The sequence below is a fragment of the Cetorhinus maximus genome, chromosome 29 (assembly GCF_964194155.1).
Source record: "Cetorhinus maximus chromosome 29, sCetMax3.hap1.1, whole genome shotgun sequence".
NCBI lineage: Eukaryota > Metazoa > Chordata > Chondrichthyes > Lamniformes > Cetorhinidae > Cetorhinus > Cetorhinus maximus.
This window is the reverse complement of record NC_135907.1, coordinates 2,642,708-2,658,952: the sequence shown is the minus strand read 5'-3', so window position 1 is coordinate 2,658,952 and position 16,245 is coordinate 2,642,708. Positions and strand designations below refer to the sequence as shown.

The following is a 16,245-nucleotide window of genomic DNA, read 5'->3' as shown; positions in this document are numbered from 1 at the left end:
ACCGGTTCCCCTTTATCCACAGCACACATTACTTCCTCAAAGAACTCCAATAAGTTGGTTAAATACGATTTTCCTTTCACAAAACCATGTTGACTCTGCCTGATGACCTTGAGCTTATCCAAGTGCCCTGCTATAGCTTCTTTAATAATAGCTTCTAACATTTTCCTTACAACAGGTGTTAAGATAACTGGCCTGTAGTTTCCTGCTTTCTGTCTACCTCCCTTTTTGAATAATGGAGTTACATTCGCTATCTTCCAATCTAATGGGGCCTTCCCCGAATCTAGGGAGCTTTGGTAAATTAAAACCAATGCATCATCTCACCAGACACTTCTTTTAAGCCCCTAGGATGAAGCCCATCAGGACCCGGGCTCTTGTCAGCCCACAGCTCCAACAATTTACTCAGTACCACTTCTCTGGTGATTGTAATTTTCTTGACTTCCTTCCCCACTTCCATTTCCTGGTTTATAGCTGCTTCTGGGATGTTGCTTGTACGCTCTATAGTGAAAATTGGTGCAAAATATGTTCATTTCATCTGCCATCTCCTTGTTTTCCATTATCAATTCTCCAGCCTCACTTTCTATAGGACCAATGCTCACTTTGTTAATTTTTTTCTTTTTTAAAATATTTATAAAAACCATTACTATCTGTTTTTATATTTCCAGCCAGCTTTCTCTCATACTCTAATTTTCCCCTCCTTATTAGTCTTTTAGTCATTTTTTGCTGTTCCTTATATTCTGTCCAATCTTCTGGCCTTTCACATATCTTTGCACAATTATATGCTTTTTCTTTAAGTTTGATACTATCTTTAACATTTCTAGTTAACCATGAATGGTGTGTCCATCCCTTGGGCTTTTTCTTATTCGTTGGAATGTATCTATTCTGTGCATTCTGAAATATCCCTTTAAATATTAGCCACTGCATCTCTATTGACCTATCCCGTAACCTAATTTTCCAATTCACTTTAGCCAGCTCTGCTTTCATGCCCTCATAATTGCCCTTATTTCAGTTTAAAAACTTAGTCTCAGACCCACTCCTCTCTCCCTCAAACTGAATGTAAAATTCAATCATATTATGGTCACTGCTACCTAGGGGCGCCTTCACTATGAGATCATTAATTACTCCCATCTCATTGCACAATACCAGGTCTAGTATAGCCTACTCTCTGGTTAGCTCCCGAACATGCTGTTCTAGGAAACTATCCCAAAAACATTCAATGTACTCCTCATCTAGGCTATCTTTGCCCATATGACTTTTCCAGTCTATATGTAAATTAGAATCTCCCATGATTATCGCCGTGCCTATCTGAGAAGCTCCAATTATTTCTTCCTTTATGCTCCATCCTACCATGTGGTTACTGTTAGGGGGCCTGCACACGACTCCCACAAGTGACTTCTTATCTTTACCCAAACCATTTCCACATCCTGCTTTCCTGAACTTAGGTCATCCCTCTCTATTGTGCTAATACCATCATTAACTAACAGAGCTGCCCCTCCACACTTTCCTCGCTTCCTGTCCTTCCTAAATATCCTGTACCCTTCAATATTCAGGTCCCAATCCATGTTCTCCTGCAGCCATGTCTCTGTAATGGCTGTCAAATCGTATTTATTTATTTCTATACGCGCTCTCAGTTCATTTGTTTTGTTTCGAATGCTACGTACGTTCAGATACAGAGCTTTCAGTTTTATCCTTCTATTCTTTTTATAACCTCTAGTTTCATCTGTTGATTTACTGTTAGATTTGTACTCTCTAACCCCTCCTGTCACGGTCTGTTTTTTATTTCCTGTAATAATACCTTTCTCTTTTGTCTTGTCTCTTTGATTTACCGCAGCCAGAATTTTGCATCCCGAGGTCGGGCGCGGATCCGACCCGAATGGACGTAGGATCGCGCGAGATGACATCGAGCGAGCGTCCCGACATCATTGTGCACTCGAGCGATATTTCGCGCAGCGGGCGTGTGCAAAAGTTGGAAGCGTGCCCGCCAGCAATTAATCGGGCAATTAAGCTCATTAACTACCCAAATGTCAGCGATTTTTCGGGACCCGTCCAACCTTACGGTTGGCGAATGGGCCAATCGGTCAGGCGGGCTTCACATTTTTGCTCAAACCTCAGCCAAATCTTCATTCAGATTTAAAATTTAAAAAGAAATATCAGGGCACTGCTTTTTTTTTGTGAGGTATGCTGTCAGGAGCTGGGTTGTTCTGCATGGACATTTTTTTTGCAGGATTTTTGTGCTTTGTTTTATTCTGTGGGGGTCTTCAGCTTCCTGGGGCAGTGAGTCTGCCTTCAGGGGAACTCGCTGGAAACGCTCACCAGCACCCAAGGGGACATCGGCACCCGCCCTCTCCCCACCCACACCGGCAGCGCTGAGCCTTTCTCCAGGCTCAGTTTCACACTTGCTGGCCGTTAATTGGTCAGCCAGCTTAAGATCGCGTTCGGAGCATGATCTCAGCTGAAAGCAGGTTTTACGTCAACTTCTGTCTGCACTGACCTCAGGTGCACCCCGAGGGTAAATTTCTGGCCCACATCTTCCCAAATTTGATCCCTTGCCCCCACTATTTAGTTTAAAAGCCTCTTGACTTGCCTAGTTATGCAGATCACAAGAACACCGGTCACAGCACGGTTCAGGTGTAGACTGTCCCAATGGTACAGATCCCACTTTCCCCAGTATTGGTGCCAGTGTCCCTTGAACCGGGACTCATTTCTCCCATACCAGGCTTTGAGCCACACATTCGTCTCCCTAACCTGATTTGTCCTATTCCAATTTGCACGTGGCTCAGGTAATAATCCAGAGATTATGACCTTTGAGGTTCTGCTTCTTAATTTGGTGCCAAGCTCCTCATACTGACTAGGCAGAACCTCCTTCCTCATCCTGCCTATGTTGTTGGTACCTACATGGACCACGACAACTGGGTCCTCCCCCTCCCACTGTAAGTTCCTCTCCAGCCCTGAGCAGATGTCCCTCAGCCTAGCACCATCTGGACTTACACTCTTTGCTTCAGAGAATGGTGTCAATCCCTCTTGTTATTCACAATCAGAGGTTGTGGTGGAAGAATTAATTCAGGCTGATCTTTTGGTTCAAGCTGGTTTATTTTCATGACAACTCCTCAGTGCTGCTGACTTCCCAGTAGGTTCCACACAAACTGTTCCAACTGTACCTTTTATTCTGTTTAGATGGGATAATCAATGCCCATCGCCTGTTTAACTAGCAATTGGTTTTAACAAGGCGATTGCCATATTAACACCTCTGACTATACTGTCCCTGCTACCACTACATTCCTTCTCGCTCCCCCATCCTGAATGGTTTCCTGTACCACAGTGCCATGGTCAGTTTGTTCATCCACCCTGCAGCCCCCACTCTCATCCAAACAAGCTGAGTGAACCTCAGACCTGCTGGGCAATTGCACAGGCTCACCCTCCTGCACTCCTGCCCTCTCGGTCCCCTTAACTGCCTCACTCGCAGTCACACTCTCCTGTCCCTGACAACCGACCAAATCAGAAGACCCTGTCCTAAGAGGTGTGACTGCCTCCTGGTACAAAGAATCCAGGTAACTTTCCCCCTTCCTGATACGTTGCAGCATCTGTAGTTCAGCCTCCAGCTCATAAACTCTGTGCTGAAGCTGCTCAAACTTCAAACACTTACTAAATATGTGGCTCTGTCCAGGTTTGAATGCCTGGCCCCATCTACACTGTTTCTACTGGAACTTCTGTACCATTGCCTTCAAGAATAATTTGCCTCTGTGTGCCCATCTGGATCAAACTGGCATCCAAGAGCTCCCACATTCTGCAGCTGTGACACATCCTCAATGTGTTCTAATGTATTTAATTATTTTATGCAATTATACATTTTACTTCTGGTTTTATATATTTTATTAACCTTACCACCAGTTGCTAGACTATTTTAAACCTTAGGAATAGAATAAACCTTAGTCACTTCCTGGATACTCACCATATAACTAGCTTCTTCTCCTGTAGCAGAGTACGGCCACTTCCTGAAGGCTGAGAAAGTTAGAAAGCAAACAAGCACCTCTTCCCCTTCCTTCCCTAACTCCCTTAATTACCCACCTCCCAGCACTCTATTCTAACTCGCACTTCTTTCAGTAAACCCTGCAGCACCTCTTTCCCCCATGCACCAAATTCCCAAATGTTTCCACCTCCATAACATCACCTGACTTTGCCCCTGTCTCAGTTCATCAGCAGCTGAAATCCTCATCCATGTCTTTATCATCCCTAGGCTTCACTATTCCAACGTGCTCCTGGCTTCTCTCCCGTAAGTTTACTTGAACTTGGGGTCATCCAAAACTCTGCTTTCCGTGTCTCAACTCGCACCAAGTCCGGTTTCCCTCCCTCCCGTGACAATTCCTTCCAATGGCGGGACTGGAAAACCCCCGGCCTATGCCTTTGACTAAACTTTTGGTCATCTGACATTATTTCTCCTCATGTGGCTCAGTGTCAGACTTTATAATGCTCTCATGAAGTGCCTTGGGATGTTTCATTACATGAAAGGCGGCAAATAAATATAAGTTGTTGTTGTGAAGTCAACAAGGAAAATGTTTCCTGCTCGACAGGCCCTTCAACCCCAGACTTACCCATTGGCATGAGGAGCTGAGGGGAGGGGGTAAAATAAACTTCTCCCTATAAGGAGTGAAGGGACCCTAGGATTCTTGTTGGATTCAACTGTAGACTAATATCAGGGGGCTAAGACTTCACTCTATATTTTTTATAATATATATATATATCATTGTGGCTAACCTATAAAATTTTAAAAACTGGACAATGACTTTAAAATGACTGAAGCCATGGCTGGCTATGATGCAAACAAAATGGCATTCAGAGAAGTTGCCACTTCATTATCTCTGAAGAGATGCTAACAACCCGGTGAGCTGAAGGAAACAAACTTACAAGGGAATTGTACAAAGGCCATTTACATTTTTAAAGCCAGGTCTGGCCAATGGAGATTACCAGTCTGATAGGACAAAGGACCCTGAAACCTCTTGTGAAATTCTTAACGGTTGAAACATTACCAAGCTCCTGAATCCAGATAAAGGAATATATATCCTTTGTTAAAGCCAAAGTGGAGAATTGGGAGTCATGTTACATGACCCACCCTCCCCACCGCCACCCCACTGCCATCTTCCATCTACCAAGCTGCAGCTCAGAAAAGGGGCTCTGTCCAGGTTTGAATGCCTGGCCCCATCTACACTGTTTCTACTGGAACTTCTGTACCATCACCTACAAGAATAATTTGCCTCTGCGTGCCCGTCTCATTGTGGAAGTCACCTCTGCTGGGAAAGTGAATAATCCTGCCTCAGTTTCAGCCTGCCGACTCTGTGAAGGAATACACCAATTGATTCTGGACTCTGGACCCACGTGAACCAATAATTCTTATTTTCCCTGTGGTCTTTGTCTTATATCTCTTTATTTCTATATTTCTCTTTTACTGTGTGAATACAAAAAGTGGGGGAGGGGGCTGGAGGGGGGGGGTTACATTGCAAACCCTCTTCCCGCGTTTTGAGTGTGTGTAAAATAAACTAACCATCTAAGTTTATCCTATCTTGAGTTTGCTGTGAGGTTATTAATAGAGGATTGCATCACAGCAAAACCGAGGGGTTGGGAAATTATAAAGGGGGAAATCAAAAATCAAAAACACCTTTCTGTTTGCAGAAATTAGGGCTGTTTAAATTAATCCCCCTCTAGTAAGACTAGAGAAGCTGGGATTGCTTTCCTTGGAACAGCAAGGAATAGGGGACAATTGACAGAACGGTTTTGACAGAGTAAATTATGAGGAGGGTTGTTAACCAGAGGGCACAGATTTAAGACAATTAGCAAAAGGACCAGAAAAGGAGAAATAGAGAATCTTTTTGTTGTGATCTGGAACGTGCTGCCTGGAAGGGTGCGAGAAGCAGATTCACTAGTAACTTTGAAAAGGGAATGGGAGAAATATTTGAAAAAGGAGAAATTCGCGGAGCTGTGAAGGATAAAGCAAGGGAGAGGGACTAATTGGATAGCCCTTCAAAGGGCCAGCACAGGCACGCTGGGCTGAATGGCCCCCTTTGTGCTTTTTCTCTATTCGTTCACGGGATGTGGGCGTCGCTGGCTGGGTCAGCCTTTATTGCCCATCCCTAATTGCCCCTTGAGAAGGTGGTGGTGAGCTGCCTTCTTGAACCGCTGCAGTCCATGTGGTGTAGGTACACCCACAGTGCTGTTAGGGAGGGAGTTCCAGGATTTTGACCCAGCGACAGGGTAGGAATGGTGTTTTTCTATGTTACGAAGGTGCTGTGTTATTCTGTGGTTCACACTCTTGACAGACGGACTGGGCAGCTCCAGGGAAGAGAGGGAGAAAAAAAGGAGAGAATTCGAGCAAAAGACGACTTCCCAAAAACTCAACGTCAACTCTCTTTGAGCCATTTGACCATCGCAGTCAGTTTGTGACCCGCACCGAGCTGGGTGACCTCAGCAGGCGTTGACCTGTATGGGAGGTAAAAATTGACTTACAAAGGGTTAATATTAGCCCCAGGTTCCAGCTCCTGATTGACATCCCACTGCAAAGTGCGGCCATGTGGATGGGATTTGGCAGAGCCATGAAGGCGCTGGGCAGCCTGCCAACCCTCACCATCTGAGACACCGCTTCGGTGAGACACCAAAAGCTTGTGGAACTGTGCCCGAGCCTCAGAGAGAGGAGAAAAGAGGGTTTGAGTAAAATAACAATAAAGTTACTTACCTAGTAAGCAATCATTTAAAAACACCTACCTTTCCTTATGGTGGAGTCTGTCTGGGAGTTTGACTTGTCTCCGTAACAACCTCAAACTTAACTTGAAGGAGAAGGGGAGAGGGAAAAGGGTTTTCTGTGCGCTGAGAGTTTGGAAGAGGGGGGGGCGGTGTGAGACACGCAGATCTGCCTCCTTCAAATAGTTTTGCCCACGGGGTGGATTCAGGAGCAGAAACTGGAAGCTGCTGAGAGATTTCTGGCAGGCTGGAGCAGCGGTGTGACACTTTGAAGGTGACAGGGCAGGTTTGCTGCCTTCACATCCTTCCAGAGAGAGGCCCCAAGTTCCACTGTTGCTGTGAGGGCTTCTGTTGGAGAGAAGGGGTGGGGGGCTGGGATGGGGAGAGGTGGTGGGGGGGGGGGTTGGTAGCGAGAGGGGGCTGGGACTGAGAGAGAGGACTTGGAATTTTCCACTGCTTGCAGAATCATCCAAGGATTTTTATTTTCCAGAAGGAGCTGCTCCTGAGACTGAAGCGGAGGGAACAAAGGGATCTTTCTCCTCAGTCGTTCACTTGCGCTGTTTACTGAGACTGGCAGGGCTTACTTCAAATACTAATGTTCCTGTTCAAGCTCATTCCTGTAGGAATGGGGCAAAGAGTCCACAGGCGATGACAGTCCACCCATGTTGACATCCTTCATGTACAAGCTAAGGCTCAAAGTTGCGAAAGGCTATTCCACTAGGGAATGCATCGCTGGCAAGATCAATGAGGCTCTCACCTCATTACCAACAGGGATGCAGTGAGGGAATCACTGGTTAGTGATTCGATTTGGCCCCTGGGTGATTTTTTTCCCCTTCCTCTCTGATGCCGGGGGGTACAGAGGCCAATTAATGTTTTCAATATTTCAACTGCACAAAAGTTTGGAGGCCAGCCATTCCCTGGTTCATTCCCCATGGAAATGCCTCGGGCAATCAGAATCAACTCGCTTGGTTTGAATTTAAACAATAGCACGGCAGTAACTGTTTCCTGGTGCTTTCTCCATGGCAACACCTGTACCAAGGCCAGATGGGATCCACCCCAGAGTACTGAGGGAGGCAAGGGAAGAGATTTCTGGGGCCTTGGCAGAAATCGTTGTATCCTCACTGGCTACGGGGGAGGTCCCAGAGGACTGGAGAATGGCCAGTGTTGTTCCATTGTTTAAGATGGGTAGCAGGGATAATCCAGGAAATTACAGGCCGGTGAGCCTTACGTCAGTGGTAGGGAAATTATTGGAGAAGATTCTTCGTGACAGGATTTACTACCATTTGGAAGCAAATGGGCGTATTAGTGAGAGGCAGCATGGTTTTGTGAAGGGGAGGTCGTGTCTCACTAACTTGATCGGGTTTTTCGAGGAAGTGACAAAGATGATCGACGATGGAAGGGCAGTGGATGTTATATACATTGATTTCAGTAAGGCCTTTGACAAGGTCCCTCATGGCAGACTGGTACAGAAGGTAAAGTCACACGGGATCAGAGGTGAGCTGGCAGGATGGATACAGAATTGGCTTGGTCATAGAAGACAGAGGGTAGCAGTGGAAGGGTGCTTTTCTGAATGGAGAGCTGTGACTAGTGGAGTTCCACAGGGATCAGTGCTGGGACCTTTGCTGTTTGTAGCATACATAAATGATTTGGAGGAAAATGTAACTGGGCTAATTAGTAAGTTTGCAGATGACACTAAGGTTGGAGGAGTTACAGATAGTGAAGAGGATTGTCAAAGGATACAACAGGATATAGATCGGTTGGAGACTTGGGCAGAGAAATGGCAGATGGAGTTTAATCTGGACAAATGCGAGGTAATGCATTTTGGAAGGTCTAATACAGGTAGGAATTATACAGTAAATGGCAGAACCCTTAAGTGCATCGACGGGCAGAGGGATCTGGGTGTACAGGTCCACAGGTCACTGAAAGTGGCAACGCAGGTGGATAAGGTAGTCAGGAAGGCATATGGCATGCTTGCCTTCATCGGCAGGGGTATTGAGTATAAAAGCTAGGAAGTCATGCTGCAGCTGTATAGAACCTTGGTTAGACCACACTTGGAATATTGCGTGCAATTCTGGTCGCCACATTACCAGAAGGATATGGAGGCATTGGAGAGGGTGCAGAGGAGGTTTACCAGGATGCTGCCTGCTCTGGAGGTTATTAGCTATGAGGAGAGGTTGGAGAAACTCGGATTGTTCTCACTAGAGCGACGGAGATTGAGGGGCGACTTGATAGAAGTTTACAAAATTATGAGTGGCATGGACAGAGGAGATAGTCAGAAGCTTTTTCCCAGGGTGGAAGAGTCAATTATTAGGGGACATAGATTTAAGGTGAGAGGAGAAAACAATAGAGGAGATGTGCGGAGCAAGTTTTTTACGCAGTGGGTAGTGAGTGTCTGGAATTCGCTGCCAGAGGAGGTGGTGGAAGCAGGTACGATAGTGGGGTTTAAGAGGCAGCTTGACAAATACATGAATAGGATGGGAATAGAGGGATACGGACCCCGGAAGTGCAAAATGTTTTAATTTGACAGGCAATATGATCGGCGCAGGCTTGAAGGGCCGAAGGGCCTGTTCCTGTGCTTACTTTTCTTTGTTCTTTGTTCAATCAGGGTCGACTTGCCAACCAATCAGCACCCTCCTGCAGTATAAACTGCTGTTCCCTTTGAGATTTGGTGTTGTTGCAATTCTGCTCTGATGACTCCCAGACAAAAAGCTTGGACAGCATGTCTGCTTTTTCAGCAATACTCAATTAATATTCAGGGCTCGGCCAGGAATTTCCACTCAGTTTGGCCACTTGGGGAGAGGGGGGGAGGCGGCGGCTGTGCAGCCTCCTGAAGACAAACAATGAAATTGGACCCATCCTGACTGAGAGATGCATCCACTCTCAATTGATCAATGTCCTGGGCAAAGCTATGCAACCATGTGTGGCTGCACGAAGCCCGAATGGAGAAACAGCAGCAACTTGCATTTATATAGCATCTTCTACATAGCAAAATGTCCCGAGGCTCTTTATAGGAACGTAATCAAACAAGGTTTAATACTGAGCCCCTTAAGGAGGGATTAGGACAGATGGGCAAAAGCTTGGTCAAACAGGTAGGTTTTAAGGAGCACCTAAAAAAAGGAAAGTGAGGTAACGGGGCTGTGAGGTGTAGGGAGAGAATTCCAGAGCCTGGGGCCCAGGCAGCAGAAGAGTCAATTGCTCACCCTGGAGGATTGCCCTGGAGTCTCCAGGATTGAAAGACCAATCTTCAGGACACTCGCTGGGAGCAACACCCAGGAAAGGAGTCACAAGGAATTTGTTAAAAGAAAATGATTTTTCATTTGTTTTGAAAGCTCTCGAGAGCAGGATTTTTAGGTTGGCCTGCAGGCGCGATGAGAGCGGCCAGGGAACGGTCTGCGATTGGTCCCCGGTCGCGGTTTCACGCGGGCTGGCCAGTGAATGGACAGACACCGTGAAGTGAGCGCAGGTGTGGTCAGCGCTGCTGGGGTTGGGGGGGTGGGAGGAAGGCAGGCGCTAAGGTCAGTGCGGGCTCGGGTAAGCGCTGGTTGAAAGCTCCCTGAAGGAGAGCTGCCTCAGGGAGCTGAAGATTTCAAAAGCATCAAATAAAGGTTTTTAAATCCGGGAAAAAATGCAACACAAGCAGTCACCTGAGCACAGGCATCATAAAAATTCTGTGCATAGGTTTTCATCTTTTAAAATTTAATAATGGAAACCTCATCCCTCCCTTGGAAAAGGTTTCCTGAAAAATGCAAAGGGTACCTGGCCAATTCACCCGACCGCCAACTGGAATGTTATACAGGCAGCAAAAAATCCCAGTTAATTGCACCATTAATAGGCTTAACGGGCGCCGAGTTTAGTGCGCGCCCGCTGACTGAAATATCGCGAGAGTGCCCGATGACGTCGGGACGCTCACCTGATGCCATCAGGCGCTACTTTACGCTCGAGAGGATCGGGCACACGCCTGCCCGCTCAGCTCAGCGAAAAATTCTGGCCCAAGTTTTAGTTACAAAAACTTTTAAGCCGGAGAGAAACGGGGTGTTTGATTGAGAGTCGAGAATCAGGCAATAAGGAGTATATTAATCTTCCAATCGGTGTGGGAAAGGGGGGGCACCGTGAGTGTGGGGATACAGACACATGGGAACACCACCACCTGGAAGTTCCCCTCCAAGCCACTCACCATCCCGACTTGGAAATATATCGCCGTCCCTTCACTGTCGCTGGGTCAAAATCCTGGAACTCCCTCCCTAACAGCACTGTGGGTGTACCTACACCACAGGGACTGCAGCGGTTCAAGAAGGCAGCTCACCACCACCTTCTCAAGGGCAACTAGGGATGGGCAATAAATGCTGGGCCCAGCCACCCAGAAGGAAAAAAATAGTAAAAACTGGGAAATAAGAATACTGGCCCAAACTGATTTTGTATACCTTAAAATGGAACACCAGTTAAAAACTGGAAAATAAGAGTACTGGTCCAAACTGGTTTTCCTTCTGGATAGTGATGCCCACAGCCCCCATGAATGAATTTTTAAAATCCACAGTTATGTAACATCAAGTTCCTGGTGGCCTTTGGCAATGGTTGGGCATTGCAGCATCTCCACTAAGGTGCCCTGAAATTAAAAGTTCAGAGATCCTTGCAAAATAAAGTTTGAAAGTAACTGTGGGTGGACGGACAGTGGGTCTGTGTCTGCGTGTGGAGAACTCCAGTACAGAGCATCCATTGTCTGGTTAATCCTCTCTCCGTGCTGCTGCCCTGTAATTTCTGTGTGTGTTGGGCAAACATCAAACAGCAAAGAAAATATAACTTCAGTCTGCCTTAGTATTCCACACTGCCCATTCTGGAGAAAGGACTAGAGAGTTATGCTCATAAAGTAGGGAGGGCGGGGGGAGAGAGGCTTGTGTGGAGCAGAAACACCACCCAGGACCATCTGGGCCAAAGGCCTGTTTCTGTGCTGTACAAACTATTTAATTACCCTGAATGCTGCCACAAACATTGGAGAGGGTCAGGCCTTACCCAGTCTGTGCTTTTTTCTCAATGAGACGTTAAACCGAGGTCCTGTCTAAGATGGATGTAACAGGTCCCAGGGCACTATTTTGCAGTTCTCCCCAGTGTCCTGGCTCTTGGGCCAAGATTTATCCCCCCCAACCAACATTACACAAACTGGTCAGTCTCACATTGCTGTTTGTGGGAGCTGGCTGTGCACAAGTTGACTTTCTGTTTCCTACCTTACAACCGTGTTTACACTTCAAAAAAAGATACTTTTTTTGGCTGCAGAGCACTTTGAGATGTCCTGTGGTCATGAAAGGCGCTATAGGAATGCAAGGTGTAGAGTCATCAATGGCACAGAAGGAGGCCATTTGGCCCATCGAGTCCAAAGTCTTCCTTTTCTTTTCACTCAGCTTTTCGAGGAAAATAAACCAGGAAGCGAGAGGCCCAAACTGCCCTTGATCCCTATCTGCCCCCTGCCCAATGCCTCTCTGAGAAGGACTAGGTGCAGTCGTGCTGTGTCTGATTCTTGGCCTGTGCACCAAAGGTTTTATAAAAGCCCCAGGAAGTCTGCTAACTTTTGGTTGAGGAGAATTAAAAAGTGTCTCCAAGGGAAAACTATCATGACTAAAGGAACTCCAAAGGTGTCCAGAGAAAGGAGTGAGTGAGTTTATCTGTTATAAGAATCAACCTAGTGAACCTTTTCTGAACTGCCTACAATGCAAGTATCACACTCTCTCTCTTCTGGGACCATGCCCTAAGAGGGTGTTGGTAACCATGGACTTCCATGTGTTGGGCCATGGTTATTCTTGGCATGGTACTGTAGTGGTTTGCCATTGCAATGCAAGTATATCCAAAACTGTACGCAGTACGCTAGGTGTGGCCTCCCCAATGCCCTGATTGCTATCCAGCTCCTGCTGCAAGGTGTAAACATCAGATGAACACAAGTTGAAATGCTACAATATTCCTGGTATTGTTTGACTAATACAGAATATATAATCAGTCTGCAGGGGTATGTGAAACACGAGCTTTGTTGGAACACATCTTACTGCTCTAGTTCCACAAGGCTGCACAAAAGAGCAAAGGATGTGATGTTACATCACTTCCTGTGATGATGTCCACGGTATCTGATTGGCATATTAGACAGTTAGAATGAATCCATTATACTACATCTCCCCCCACCCACCCCGCCAACTCTCTGATTCCCATTTCTATATTGCAATAAAATCAAGCAAACCACAACTCTAAACTCTGGTGTGCTCATAGGTTAAAATCACAGAAGGTTTATGGCACAGAAAGAGGCCACTTGGCCCATTGTGTCTGCACTGGCCAAAAATCGTGCCACCCAGCCTAATGCCACTTCCCAGCATTTGGTCCCTAGCCCTGCAGGTTATGGAACTAGAGGTGCCCATCCAGACACCTTTCAAGTGTCATGAGGGTTTCTGCCTCTACCACCCTTTCAGGCAGTGAATTCCAGACCCCCACAACCCTCTGGGTGTAAAAACTTTCCTCATAACTCCCCTCTAACTTTCTACCAATCACTTTAAATCGATGCCCCCTAGTCACTGACCCCTCTGCTAAGGTAAATAGGCCCTTCCCATCCACTCTATCCAGGCCCCTCACAGTTTTGTTGCACTCCTTAATCTTGTCTTATTCCCCTTACATCCTCTTCTGTCTTCCCTTCTTCTTCTAAGGATGACAACTGTGACTGTTCCATGCGTCTACCAGAATGGGTCCTCTTCTCCTTTGAAGGAGATTGGGGGTTTGAGTCCTGTGGATGGTCTCTCAGGCTCTCCGGACTCAAGTTCACCAGTCAGGTTGTCACCTGGATTAGTGGACGAATGCAGCATCTCTGGCTAGGGTTGCCAACCCTCCAGGATTGGCCTGGAGTCTCCAGGAATTGCAGGTCAATCTCCAGGACACTGCTGGAGTGTAACCCTGGAGAAAAATCATAGGGATATAACAAAAGATAGTTTTAAACAATACTTCTTTTAACATCTCTCTCAACGTTGGGGGGGGTGGGTGCAGAAAGGTGGTTTCATTTGACATTCAAGCATTATCCAATTGGGTAATGAGTCTTTTTGCTTTCCAATTGGGGTAGGAAGGCCGTGCATCACAAGGATGGACGTGTTGGCCGGAGCATGGGGGAAAGTTATGTGATGAAACCTCCAGGAATACATTTAATTAATACAATATAGAAATGGGAATCAGAGAGTTGGCGGGGTGGGAGGGGGGAGATGTAGTATAATGGATTAATTCTAACTGTTTAATATGCCAATCAGATACCGTGTACATCATCACAGGAAGTGATGTAACATCACATCCTTTGCTCTTTTGTGGTTGGCAACATTATCTCTGTCTGGATGGATTGGGTAGATGGCTGCTTCCATGGGACAGGAGGCTGTATGGCGACCAGTGCGTATTATTCCATCTCAGCGTACGGTGCTCTGTTTGGAGGAGGCCTGTTCACCTACTTGTCCATAGTGAGCTTGGTCTTGGATCCAGACTGGCTCCCCTGGCAGGGGAGGTCTGGCAGGTTGTTTCCCTTGTGACGTATGTCATAGTTCCACATGTGGCTGCAACGATATTTCGTTCCAGTCATCAGCTTCTACCTGCAGCATGAGTGTGTGTGTGTGTGTGTGTGTGTCAGAGTAGGGAGTTGAGCCTTCAGTCATCTTCTTGTGAGGAGTTCACATTTCTGTTGATAGTTCTGCCTGAGAATGGGATTGTACGTTCCCATTGGATACGTACGATGGCCATCCTTTGATGTCGTGCTCCCTGACCTGACCACATTCATCACCAGGTTTCTGTGCATCTCTGATTTTATTCAGTCGCTGTGTTGATGAGGTCGGGTTGAGGTTGTTGTCGACGCAAATGTTTCTACCTCTTCAACAATGGCGACGTCACCTTGCTCAGGCCTTGCCACTGGGATACAGGGCAGAGCACCTGTTGTATTCTGCTGCTTTCCGGAACATACTGTGTCGCTGCGTCAAACTGCATCATCCTCAGTCTGAATCATTGTACTCGTGGAGGCATGTTTGCTGAACTCCTTAGAATTTAAGGGTGTCATTATCTTGAAGTGGAGACCAAGAAAACAACCTGCAAACTCTCGGAATGCCCGTGTAGCATCTAACGCTGCTTTCTCTATCACTGCATATCTCTGTTCAACCTCTGAGAGTGAATGGGATGCATTGTAAACTGGTCCAGCAGGCCTTCCATTCGTCTGTATCTGAAAGTGTACAGCTCCCAAGCCTGTAGAAGGTGCGTCTGCAGCAAGGATAGTGGCTAGTCCTGAGCCACAGAGAGCTAAGATATCAGGTGACATCAGGTGTCAGTCCTGCTTCCTCTAGGCATCTCAGCACAGCTCGCACTCTAGTGTCATGCTCTGTCTTGAGTGAATCCATGGATTGGGATATCATCCATGTGACATTCGGCTCCAGCCCAGTCATTCTAGGATGCCTGGCATCGCCCTCGGGAAGATTTCTGGCGCTGAGGGTAACCTGCTAAACAGAGACCTGTTTAAACAGTAACCTGAGGGGATCTTGTTTCCCCTTGTGGGGGTTTCTGGAATCAGACATCACAGCTTTAAAATTAGGGGTCTTCCATTCAAGACTGGGATAAGGAGGAATTTTTTTCTCTCAGAGGGTCGTTCATCTTTGGAATTCTCTTCCCCAGAGTAGGCGGAGTCATTGAATATATTCAAGGCTGAGTTAGACAGATCTTTGATCAGCAGAGGGTCAAGGGTTGTGAGAGACAGACAGGAATGTGGAGTTAGGGACAAAAACAGATCAGCCGTGATCTTATCGGATGGTGGAGCAGGCTCGAGGGGCCGAGTGGCCTACTCCTGCTCCTAGTTCTTGTGTTCTTGAAGCAAAGCCTCCGAAATGGAGTAACGAAGATTGTGAGCAACTTGAACTCTTCATCAAGGGATAATTGCCAAAAAACGCTATTTGCGTCCAGCTTCAGGAAGGTTGAACTCTTTCCCAATATAGTTAAGTTCCTGTCCACAGGCGAGATTAGTGTGTTAAACAGATAGAATTAACCCTTTATATGGCACGTACCCCCAACCCTCCCCCACTGCCCCAACTAGAGTTGCCAACCTTCCAGGAATTCTTTGAAGTCTCCAGGGTTCCAATCTCCAGGAAACTGCTGCAAGTCTCCCAGGAGAAAACTCCGAGCGGTATTACTAGTTAAAAATATATATTCAGTCAGTCAAGAATAAGGCGACAAGGAGATTGTCTGCTTTCCAATTCGCTGGGAGAAGGTTGGACGACCGGTGGTGGGAGTGTGGGGGGGGGGAGCTAGAGGTCATGTGATGCCCCCAGGAATACAGCCAAGTTTATAAGGCTCTGGTTAGGTCACAGTTCTGGTCACTGCACTTTAGGAAGTATGTGAGGGTTCTTGAGAGGGTGTGGAGCAGATTTACCAGAATGGTTCCAGGGATGGGGGACTTTTAGCTGCAAGTTTAAGCTGGAGAAGCTGGGATTGTTCTCCTCGGAGTGAAGGAGATTGAGGGGAGATTTTTAGAGGTGTACAAGATGG

At 46.7% G+C, this 16,245-nt stretch overlaps 1 protein-coding gene across 3 annotated transcripts in view; it reads right to left on the bottom strand.

Annotated features, from left to right (window-relative positions):
• Nucleotides 1–16,245, bottom strand: part of LOC144669554 (chondroadherin-like protein) — a 79,948-nt gene that overhangs the window by 43,913 nt on the left and 19,790 nt on the right. The window contains exon 1 of one of the 3 annotated variants that reach the window (XM_078532039.1): nt 13,429–13,553. The exons of 1 other annotated variant lie outside the window; for it this stretch is intronic. The gene's annotated coding sequence lies outside the window, so the exon portion shown is untranslated. Of the gene's footprint in view, nt 1–6,747; nt 7,082–13,428; nt 13,554–16,245 lie in introns of those variants that run through there. One more of the 3 variants, XM_078532037.1, reaches the window with a different exon arrangement.